General features: G+C 38.3%; 1 long non-coding RNA gene across 3 annotated transcripts; it reads right to left on the bottom strand.

The window, feature by feature from the left end:
* Window positions 1–132: 132 nt before the first annotated feature.
* Window positions 133–10,860, bottom strand: LOC135313408 (uncharacterized). 3 transcript variants are annotated; one of them, XR_010373051.1, is made up of 3 exons: window positions 7,319–10,860; window positions 6,712–6,837; window positions 133–6,187 (listed from the first exon to the last, which is right to left on the bottom strand). It is a non-coding gene; the product is annotated as an uncharacterized LOC135313408 (long non-coding RNA). The 3 variants fall into 3 exon arrangements; XR_010373052.1 differs by having other exon boundaries at window positions 10,428–10,860; XR_010373050.1 differs by lacking the exon at window positions 7,319–10,860 and having other exon boundaries at window positions 6,712–7,306.
* Between the last annotated feature and the right edge of the window lie 953 nt (window positions 10,861–11,813).

The raw sequence follows: 11,813 nt of genomic DNA, 5'->3' as shown, positions 1-11,813 counted from the left end.
TTGTCAGTGAAAACTCCCTACTTTGCTGCTGCCTTGAAAACAAAGTGGAGGACCCTTTCCTCCCTCTCCTTTTTGTAACACCATATATAGAAAGGTAATTAGTGGCAACATGTGGGGTTTTGTTTGGTTTGCTTGTTTTTTTGGAGGTTGTGTGTTGGGCCGGGGGTTTTATTGGTTTTGGGTTTTTACTTTTTTTGGTGGTATCCTACAAGAGGCAAAACATATCACTTCCATCCCTGTATAGAAAACACTGAAATTCATCCTTAGGCATCAAGGAAAGAAACTCAGAATGATTTTGCTGGAAGGTTTACTTCCCGTGTTTTAACATGAATGTAAGTGTGTGTTTGTAGTAAGCAGTGGTGACCTGTGATGTACTGGCAAGTCACCCATTGTTGACATCTGTATTAAGCAGTTCACAGAATGAAAGCCAGAGTTGAATGTTGTAGCACTACCTAGAGTGACCCAGCATTGACCTCACCTGTAAATTTAGCAACTAAGTACTTCGTACGTTGGGGCTGCCACGGTGAGGGTGTGGAGCGAATACTCTATTCTCAACTCAGTTGTATTAAGAGGACAAACTTCAAAAGCCACTTTTTAACGTGCTAGTAACCACGTATTGCTCTAATGCATTTCTTACCCTGTGCGGAGGACGTGAGGGCAGAGCTACACCTGCAGCTGCCCATCCTGCTTGCAAGCAGACTGACCCCAGGTGAAGTCAGTCAGACCCCCAGCCACAGGGGTCTTAGGCCCCAAGAAGTAAAAAAGCCACCTTTCCTGCAGGCAGGTTCCCTCCCCTTAAAGGACACAGGTGCTGTAAGGGTCAAAAGAAAGCTGGTGCTGCATTGTCCAATGAGTTCCTGCAGTGCTGGGTCAGGAGCAATGACGTAATCTGTCGCTGTCGACCATGGGACGCCGATACGGCTGTTCCTTGAACCTTGACCTCCCTTGTGCGGGACAACATTTTCTTCTATCATAGATCACTTACGTAGGACTAATAGTACTATAAATTTAAGGAAAGTTATTAATATTTTAGGCATTTGGTTTGTTGTTTATAGGCCTTGGTATGACAGAAAATATATTTTAAAAACCTGTAAAGGCTTTTCAAAATTTGTTTGCCTGAAAGTTCATCTATTATTTATCTCAAAGTTACAGGGAGATAAAGACAAGAACACTGTCATAACTACAGCCAGTTTTCTGCTTTTGTATTTTTCTCCCTTTTTATAACAGCTGTCTAGATAACCTGGCATATGTAGCTGAAAAGAAAAATCAGGCTTCCCAAATATTATGCAATTTTTATTTCCATCCCTCTTATCTACCTGTCTAGAACTGATACAACCTTTCCAGAACCTTGGACCCAAAGGATTTTTCCCTAAGTGAAAAGTTTCAACAGAACAAATAGGGAAAACAAGACTGTAACTAACAAGTGACAGGTTTTGAAAACTCAGAGGTTTTGAACAATAGAAAGCCTAGGGAAAAAATTAGTACACAGGTTTCCCGCTATATCCCCCCAAAACATGCACTATACTAGAAAAGACCCACCGAAAGGTTTGTCTCTTTTTTCTTAAGTAACATTGTATGTCAGTTCTGTGGAAAAACAAGCACAAATTTTATAGAGATCTGTACGCACATTGTTTCAAAAACGCTGGCTGCATCAAAGCCTGGTATTGTGTTACTGTGTCAGCAACACTCCAGTGTGACTTTAAAGGTAAGAAGGAAATCTCAGTATTTGTTAGTGCGGGTTTTTTTTTAAACTTCACATTTCTTGTGAAAATCAAGTGCTTTACTGGAAAATAACAAGGTATGAACAAGAGACAATTTAGATGCAATCCAGCGTCTAAAGATGCAGTTTAGTTTTGTGTTCAGGCACTGGACCAGTGTGTTAGGAATCTTCATCAAGAAAACATTAAGAACTCTATATATGTATATATGACACAACTTCACGTTTTCTAACCTTTGTCTTTACTAAATTTGTTTTGCTTTACACACTAGATAGAATCTACTGGGATAATAAAGCAGGTCCTCATGTTGTACTTTTGTGTGTATGGTTTTTCTACTGAAGCAGGACATATATTTCTGGTTCAGAATGTGCCTACTAAATGCAGTAAAACTCTTACCAACCTTTTTGAAAGTATCTTCTGAAAGACATTGCAATGACAACCATGAAGAATGCAGAAGGAGGGCTGTAACTCATCTGTCTATCTCTGCTTTGGAATGCTTTAACACAGTTGTTTTCTGCTGTTCCTCAATATTATTTTTTTTTTAACCTTGTGTATCTCAGTGGCCATGAAAGTTCTCCATATTTACTGCAATGCCCTAAGTCAAATCTTAATTTGATCTTTTTTGGCTTCTGGCTTCTTCCTTCTAAAGGCTTCTTTAGAAAGATTTTTTTTTAAATTATTCTTTATCAAAGGTTTGACATATAAGAACATAGAGAAAGCAATTGAACTTAATGTCAGGACTTCAGTTACGTGATAAATACAACAGGTAATAAAACACCTCCACAACATGTAGAGGTCAGCGTTCAATAACTCCAGGATCCCTGATGCATCATCACAGAACAGTGATTCTCATGGAAGCAATCACAGCTTTATCTGGGCTGAGGGACAGGCCATGCAAGGGAAGAATTGGTTATATCCAAAATTTTCCACTCAGACAAGCAGTCAGGTAAACATGAGGACCTGAAACTTCAGCAGATATGGAAAATATTTTTTAAAAAATAGATAGGCAAGGCCTTTATGAAATGCACCACAGCAGCAGGATTTGACAGAGATGCTGCTTCCCTGTGACACCACTCAGATGTTCCTCTAAATTGAGAGGAGAGATGACCAGTAATTTGAACCCACTGGTTCCAGTGAAGCTTAGTTCCACTGGGACTGAAAATCACTCCTGCGCACTGGTATTTCACAGCTCCAAAACACACCCTGGTCCTCAACACGCAGACTTGGCAGGAAAGCTGTGTTAAAGGCTGGTATTACTAAACAGGGGTGGCTATATTTTTTCAGTTGTTCAAGAATAGGTAAATAATAAGAACTGCAGATTGTGCACCATGTTTTAGCATCACCTGGATCTTTGTATTTCACATCTATTTCTGCCTAACAATCGTTTAGCTGGCTGACCTTGGGGGAGCCTCTTTCCACTGTCTCAATCTGCCAAATCCCAGCATGCAATGAGTCTTTTAAAGCATGCGGTAACAGCCAGAATTAGAATCAGCAGAGAATAAGACAGAGGAAACAACAGCTTGAAATATATCTCAGGGGACTTCAACAGACCTTCTAGTCCTCCCTCCTGCCCTGAAGCAGAGTAACTGAGGCATACTTACTCCTGACAGATATTTGGCTGATTTTGTAAACATCTGATAAAAGTCATGTTATTATCTACGTAATCTGTTCAATGCTTACCTGTTCTGATAGTCACGGTCTTTCCTAATAAAAGTAATCTTTCTTTCCTGCAAATTATATTCTATTCTTCCATGTTTGTTGTAAACGTTTTTGATGATAATCTTTACAAAAAAAAAAAAAAAAGCATGCTACTCTGTTTGCTTTAAACAAAAAAAAAATCATCTTGTCAACCTTTCATTTTTGCTTTTCTCTAGGCCCTTAGATGCATCAGAATTATCCTCCAGACCATCTTTGGGATAACTGCTCACCTGTCAAATATTGTTCCGATTAATTTATTATAATTTCAAGGGCAAATTTTGTCAGGGTCATTTAATACTAATAAATGTTTCCGGATAGTCCTAAAGCCTGTTCTTTATTCCAGCTTGTATTCCTTGTTGGTTACCTTTAGTATCTGCCACAGACATTTTTGGTGGCAGCAGAAGCAAAGGTGGCAATTTATACCTCAGCTAACGCCACAGCGTCACACAGCAAACACCGCTTTAGATGCAGACTCTGCAGGGCAGCATTCTCTGTGGATACCCCAGTTCGGATCAAATGGTGTGGACATTAATTTTGGCCTTTGCACAGCATTTCTTCAGGGACTTAAGTAGTAGATTATAATTATGTAAACTGGAATTTAGCCAGGGCAGCAGGGTCACTCACCTCTAAGGTTGCAAAAGGCATTTAAATAATATCCTGAACAGCTCAGGATTTTAACTACTTTACTAACTTAGCACATAAAGGGGAGAACTTGTCACAACAGAGTATCTTCACAAGAAGAAATCATCATCAGATGGCAGAAATCATGAATGAAATTTGTGTTATAGTAAAGCAACTCAGCATGAAATCCTGAATCTTCAGAAATCATTGACAAAGCACTCTTTTGACTTAATAGTCCAGGGTCACAAAGACATATCACCGTCAACAAGATAGAGTACTACATCTTAAAATGCTGCTATAAACAGTGTTCTGTGATATGTTTGGTTTGAAAATGAATGTAGTCCAAGCTCCTTATAAAGAACTTCATATTGTTCATAATACACCAAATAAAGCCCTTTAGGTAAATAACATGATGTGGCTGTAAGAGTTACCACACAGCTCTGGGAATGTGCACATCAGCAGTTTCTGAGGTTGCCGGTTTCTCACATGCTTTGGACACATCAGTGGCCACCATGGAGAGAAGCATTCCCACCTTCCAGCTAACATCCACTGCTCGCTTCTGCGTCACCTGGGCCAACACAAGCGGCCATTGCCTTTGTGGGAAACTAGGCTTGGGGAACTGGCCTAGTGTGTGTGGAACTGGCTCACAGCAAAACCAGATAATACATAAATAAATAGTTTAGGATGTTCACAGAACTACAGCCAAGTTCCACTGAGAACAGGGAAGGACTTTTCTTCAAGAGGTTTTTGTATGCTCAAGGGATGAGGTTTTCATGTTATACACCCAAAATCCCACTCTTTTCTCACAGAGTCAGTCCCTCATGCTAGGAGAGCTGCAACCACACCTAGAGCATTCCCAAGAGGCTTTTGTTTGATGTGATGCACAAGACACCTCAGCTCCGATGCAGCAGCTCCCCATTTCCCCTTACACCCTCTTCGTCCTCTCCCAAACTAATGGGATACATAAACTTCGAATAAAGCAGTGGCCTGCAGTTCAAAGGAAATCCTTCTAGCTTGATACTAGCATGACATTAAACAGTTGAGGGGGAATTTTTTCTTAGCTTCTACAATGAAATCCATTAAAGAATTACAAGTTTTTTAACATGTAATGAAGTATTATTGGAGCCACGACCTTCGTCCTCTGTTGACCTTCACAGATACAGCTGTGTTGCTAAGAATTAGGCTTATCTTTCAAGAACAGGCACTGCAGCCATAAACTCATCTAATTTCTTCATGAGAGCAGGAACAAAAGAATAGGTTTTGAGGTAGAATGTACTACGCAAAAAAAAAGATTGTTTTTGGCAATTTTTCAAAATGGCCTTCTTATACTGCTAACTCCTTTATTTTAAAATAGCACAGATTTTAAATTACTTCACCCATAAAGCTGGTCATCAGTTTCTGTTATTGACGCTTCAACTTATGTTTGTTTATGGTGCTACTTAGTTTATTATATTTTTAGATTTGAGACTGATCAAAGCTTCAGATATCTTGGCTATTTTATTTCCTTTGGTGATCAAAGGAGTTTTCATTTATTCCTCAAACTGGTAAAACAAGCCAACAAACAAACAAACTCCCCAACATTATCTGAGATGTCATCTCCTTCATTTTTAGCCACCCACTTTATGAAAAATAAAGAAAAAGTAACAGCAGTCTTGTAAAGTTTGTTACTCAAAGGCAATATGCAATTTTTACTGAAGTCGAACACTTCTGCAATGAAAGGTTTTGTCCAGGTTAAGTTTCCTCTGTGCTTTGACCTTCCACAGGGCCCTGCTCACCTCTTGCATTCAGTTCTAGTTCTGCTAAGGAAGAAGTACAGAGAAAAGTGGAGAGATCATTCACAGTCCTCTAACTTTCCCACTTCGAAAATTAAGCTTAATGCTGCAAGAAATTCAGGGGTTTCGTTATACTTATGTTAAACATGACTTCCCAGTATGAAAGACAACTAGAAGATCAAATACCTAACTTGGAAGAAGAATTGGAGTGACTTTGTCACCTTCTGCTGTACGTATTGTGACTGATCAGGAGCCCACGCTCTGTTGCGATCACAACTGCGAAGACAATGAAGTGCAAGTCCCAAAGCGCATCGTTTCAGTCTCCTTATTTTTCACGTGAATCGACAGAGGCTGCAGATCGCTCCATTTCCCACGTCACTTTGAAATCAAAGAAGGTCAAGTATTAGAAGTATAAACAAAAGTAAGAAGGAATGCATGTACTCTTAGTACAAAGAGACTATTTAAGCCCTGAGATATCCCATACTGAAAAGAGCCCTTTTTTGCTTGGCATAGTGCAAAAGAAAGCTGGATTTCTGAGAACTATCGCATATGCTAGGAAAGGAAAATTTTCATAGTGCTTTACACCATCAGTCAGTACAGTATGTTATTTCTGGACTGCATATTCTGTGAGTAGAGCTGGGATAGGGTGACAGTTTATCTTTCCCTTTATATGTGAAATCCACTAGCTGATCTCGAGGATTAAATGGCAAGAAAAACTCACATCACTTGCAAAATAAAAAACCACTTCTAAATCAACTGGTTTAGAAGAAGCCAGAAAACCACCCTGAATGCACGTCAGTGCAAATCACCTGGAAGCAATAAATACCTTTCCAGTTAACCAACAAAGAATGTTCCAAAAACATTTCGACTTTGAATAATGCATTGTAAGTAGAACTACTTACAAAACAATTAAAGATGGGCTGGGATATACAAATATTGGAGGTTTCCTGCTGCCCTTCTCAGCTCAGTAATAAATCAAGCCGTTTACATAGTTGAGCCAAAACAGTCCAATAGACCCCACAGCAATGCTGCAAAGATAGATACTATAGATATATATATATAATAGAACCATGCTTGAGATCTCAACTTAAAGGTGGCTACCAGTTTAAATACAGACAATTCCAAAATGGAGAGCTGCTTATAAATAAGAAAAAATATTTAGACGTTCTCAAGAATTTTTTCATACCACATACAACTGCATGATGTAGAATACATAAATCCTGCATTCAGAGAAATATATTTTAAGCACTTTATATGCTTAACGCTTTGTTAGTCAAGCAAGAATGAATCTGCAGAGACTCACAGGTACCTGCTCAGATTGCGAGAGTAGTGTCAGCAAGAGAAGGAACAGCAAAGGGCAACTGAAAGAAACATGCGTAAAAGCTTTAGGAAAAAGAAGAAAAAAAAAAAAACAGAGAAAGAGGTTCTATGCACAGCAGTGTTACTAGTTTTCCCATGATTTTGTGGCGTTGGGATTTGCTTGATCTCCAGTGGCTACTTGTCATCTACCTGGAGCATTCACGTCTCTTCCGTATCGATTCTCTGGTGCCAAGCCACCGACTCCTCATCAGCAGGACCTTCATGGTGACTCTCTTCTCTTACCAACCACTCACCTCAATTAACTTTCTGTAGTGTAACCTATCCTCCAGCAGGGTTAAAACTGACCAAAGGGTTCAAAAGTTATTTGGAAGGGGAGGGGAGCGAGGGAGACACACACAGAGAAACTGCAGGGAGTTCCATTTTTCTTATGGAACCAACCTAGAAATCAATTATTTCCTTTTGTGTAACACTGTAGTCAATCATGCCAAGCCGGAGAGGCAGCTGCTGTGCCTTTCCCCTGTACTCACACACTTGGCCACCTGCGGTATTGGGCAACAGAACGTGATCCAGATAATCATGCACCAATGCACAGGGACCAGAATCCCACATCAACACCCTGCTGACCTATGGACTTTAAAACATATTCAACAAAAAGAAACCTAACAAATTAAGTCTAGATCATAGTTTCTAAGTAAGAATAATTAGGAAAAGCAGAAAGGAGGCTTCCTGCAGCCATGTCAAATGGACTTGAGAAGTTACTAAAATTTTATAATCTTTTTTTACAGAAATTCAGATTAGCATAAAGATGTTCAACCAGGGACACCCAAAAACTTCACAAGTGCAACACAGCAGATCATGCAATAGAAAACAGCGCTATATAACAGATATGGCTTGACTGAGGGCAGCAATTACTTTTTTTCTTTTATAAAGGAAAATTTCTATTGGTGTAAGGCTCTAGGTTCTGCGAATTTGGAGCAAGCTATTAAGAAGATCAATAAAATAACAACAACAACAACAGAGATCAAAACAGATGAAAGTAACCAGACTGCAGATGCTAAAGGGCACTGTTACAGAACAAATTTATGAGACTTCAGTAAATCTGCAGGAAATAACGATCAGGTCTATAATCTTCCAATAATCACAGGAATAAAAATTAAAACAAGGATCTGAAAAAAAAAAAAAAAGAAAAACCCCAACCTTTACAGAGAAGTAAAGGGTCTCCAAAGGAAGATCTATATATATAGCATCTGGGAACAGCTGGTTTTTGTTTGTTTTAGTTTCCACATATAATCAAGGTCTGGCCACCCTGTCCGTGGCACTTGCAATGGAATCGCGGTTTGCTTTGGTACAAGCAAAGCCCTGGCAGGAGCAGTGAACTTCTGGTGTTTTCAAAGCACAGACACTTTTTCCATTCACAAGTACTTGCTGATAAAAAAAAAATTGCTATAGACATGAAGCATTCACAGCTGCTTGGTACTGGATACCCATGAGATGTGGAAAAGGCCATTGTGCCCCATTTAACGTGCTAAATATTCATTAACAAGAAAACAGAATTGAGCCATAGAAGTAGGCTACTTTCATTAAGGAATCCTAACCATACTGTTTAGACATTTTTTAAAAAACGATTCAAGAGTTACCAGGAAACCACATCTAGACTAATGCAAACATGGCTCTGATCTAAATAAAGTTTAAAATATGAACAGCTTGACAGACGTCAGAACACAGTCTTTTTATGAGTCCACTTAACAACAGGGATTAGGTTAATTTTCTTAACATTTTACTGAAATAATCACTTTAATTGTAATTGTCTTTTAAGTTTCATAATAGCTGTAAGCTCAGACCTATAGATTTTGGCAAGAATGAAAACAGCAGGGTTCCACAGAAATTCTCAGAATCTTTAGATGTTGTTATTTCTCAAGAAATTAGAAGAATAAGGAATTTCATAATAAACATTTGATTTAAAATGATAAATTGAAAAGTCTGGCTTTCTATTAGATCCAGTCAAGATTAACTATTTCTAAAGCAGAATCTCAGAGGTACAAAGCAGCTTTTTTTTTTTTAATCCTATGTTCATTTTCTAAATTCAATTTGGCTATTAATTAATGACAGCACACTTCAAAGAAAGAAGTGTGAACCAACCCATTGTGCAAGTTTGCTAACCCTGTATTTACTACTTGCTCAAACTATCAAAAAGGTCAGGCATTTCATGTTCATAAAGAATAATTAGCATAAAATGAAGAAAATATATATTTAAAAAATGAAAAAATCAGAATATTAGAAAACTTCGGGAAAACTTGAATGACTGGGAAATGCTGAAGTGTCCTGTAGGAAGGTGTTATTGAGAAGGATTCGAAAGAAGTGGGTATTTCTGGAGCTATTTTCTGTAAAGCAATAGTGAAATAGGGCTACATTGTGCATATTTCAGATCAGAGGGGTTAAAGGCACAGGCAAATATTATGGTGGTCCAAGTGTTTTTGAGGGGAAAAGGTTACGATTCCTGCTTCTGACTAGGTGCTTGTGCTGCACCCTCACGCTATGGGGTGTGGCTGCTGCTTAAAATACAGCCCAAACATCACCCAGGGACAAAGCAGGGTTTGCGCATGGACACTGACACAAGCAGATATGAGAGGCAAAAGCAAGTTTGTTGGGTTTTTATACTCAGGGCCTGTAAGACCTAATACATATTCCAGATACGGCACAGAGGGGGCCCTGTGAACCTATTTGTCTGCATATCTTGCTGTCACACTGATGGAGACAAGATCCGTCTTAAAAGCAATTACTGGAAGCTCAGTTTTTTCATTTTATGGCTTCGAGGGTAAGTTACAAACCAGAAGGCAACAACATCAGAAAAAAACCCGACAAAAACCCAAGCCAATTTCCCATCCACCTCCCCCATGCAATTTGGAGAGCAAGGATATTTGTCATTTGAGATTATGGGCTTTGAAGAAATAAGGTTTGTCAACGCAATGTTTCATTTGCTCACTTCATGAGTCCCTCATGAGAGGAGTAAAAACCAAACAAACATATGAAACAGCTCTGTTTACATTTAAACAAACATTAATTGATTGAAGTAATGAGTAACCTCAAAAAGAGTTTAGAAAGTTCATAGCATCCTTCAAATATTTGTAGACTATTAGAATTTAACTAATTTAATTATGTATGCCATCCTTTATTACAACAGTATCTGGAAACAAGGAGGGGAAGGCATACCACATTTGTACATATAATTATAATGGACAGAAATAAAAGATAAAGTGTGAGTTAAACACTTTGAAAAGTTTTTTGACTGTAAATGTACCTTCAGCCTCAAGTTTCCAGAGGACACGGTTCAGTTACACTTCTGCTCTTCCAAGTGAAAAGAGAGGAAAAATATTGTAGAACTAGCCTGACAGCTGTGTCTCTCGCTTTCTCCATTACTGCACCTTCTGCAAACCTACTGATACAACCAATAGATGTATGAGCAGATGTTAGTATTTACAGCATTTCTCTTTAGAGAAACATGACAAGTCCTAACTGATGGCTTCGAGAAGGTATGCAGACACTATCTGGAGCCCCACAAACATTTGGGAAGGAAACACAGCACCTATTACTAAATATAATACTATCCCATGGCTGTGCTCAACTGGATAAAATGAAAAGATGACAAGAAAGGAAGAACATTTTAGTCATGCATAGTACATCTTTAAAGGAATTTGACATATCAATGGTATATTCCGTAGAATAAGACAAGAATTTCTTACCATATCCTTTATCAAATGTCATTCCTGGGATGTCAGATGTCACTACTTAGATTTTACTAACCACTTCTTCCATTACACTCTTTCATTGTGTACCTTGCTGCACTCTGAAAACAACTGGTCATTTTAAAAGAAGAAATAAAACTTTTAGGACTATTTGCTTTTTAAATAATCTACTTTTCTGAACGCTTTAGCCAAAAGAAGTTACTTGGAACCTGTCTTCTATTTATTTACCTTAAATTTCATGCCTATAATTAATTTATGTTCCTATAATACTTGAGCCACTTATTTCTGATTTTCTTCTATGGAAATCATAATTAACATAAAAGGATGCTTTAAGTGCTCCATAAATACAATGCATGGCACTGTTCCATAGCAAAGAATCTAGTTCCTGTCAGTATTTTGCCTTGCCTGTAGTTTAAGCAATATCAACTCCTAGCTGTGTGCTAACAAGAGAAATCAGGAACTCTCTGCAATGCACCAGTATGCCCAGAAATCACTGAGCTATACAGCAGGCAAGACTAAAACACGTATCTCATTAATCAATACCATGTTTCTGGACTGTACACTTATTTGCTGAATAAGTTCCATCGCTATTTAGAAAATTAAGTGGTAATCAGAACCAGATGATAAACCAAACAAATAATAAATGTTCTGCGTATAATTTTTCTAAAACCCTGGAGCAGATGCTATTATTTAAAAGGATAAAAAGAAAGCAGTTCTAACCAAATTTAGCTTGCAACGATGGTGGTATAGCACACTAAATAAATAATTCCCCCCAAATCAAGCCTTGACTGTAGAAACACAAATCTGTACGTGCAGGGAATGCACAGCACTAGACTGAGGGACCCTGCTAATTAACTTAATCTCGTCAGAGAAACTCTTAACTTTGCCAGACATTTAAAGTTGTTCCTACAATAATAGATGCAGTTCTAGTGTGTTGATTT

This window comes from Phalacrocorax carbo, chromosome 5, assembly GCF_963921805.1.
Source record: "Phalacrocorax carbo chromosome 5, bPhaCar2.1, whole genome shotgun sequence".
NCBI lineage: Eukaryota > Metazoa > Chordata > Aves > Suliformes > Phalacrocoracidae > Phalacrocorax > Phalacrocorax carbo.
Note: the sequence above shows the minus strand (reverse complement) of the source record. Positions and strands in the feature narration are given on the sequence as shown.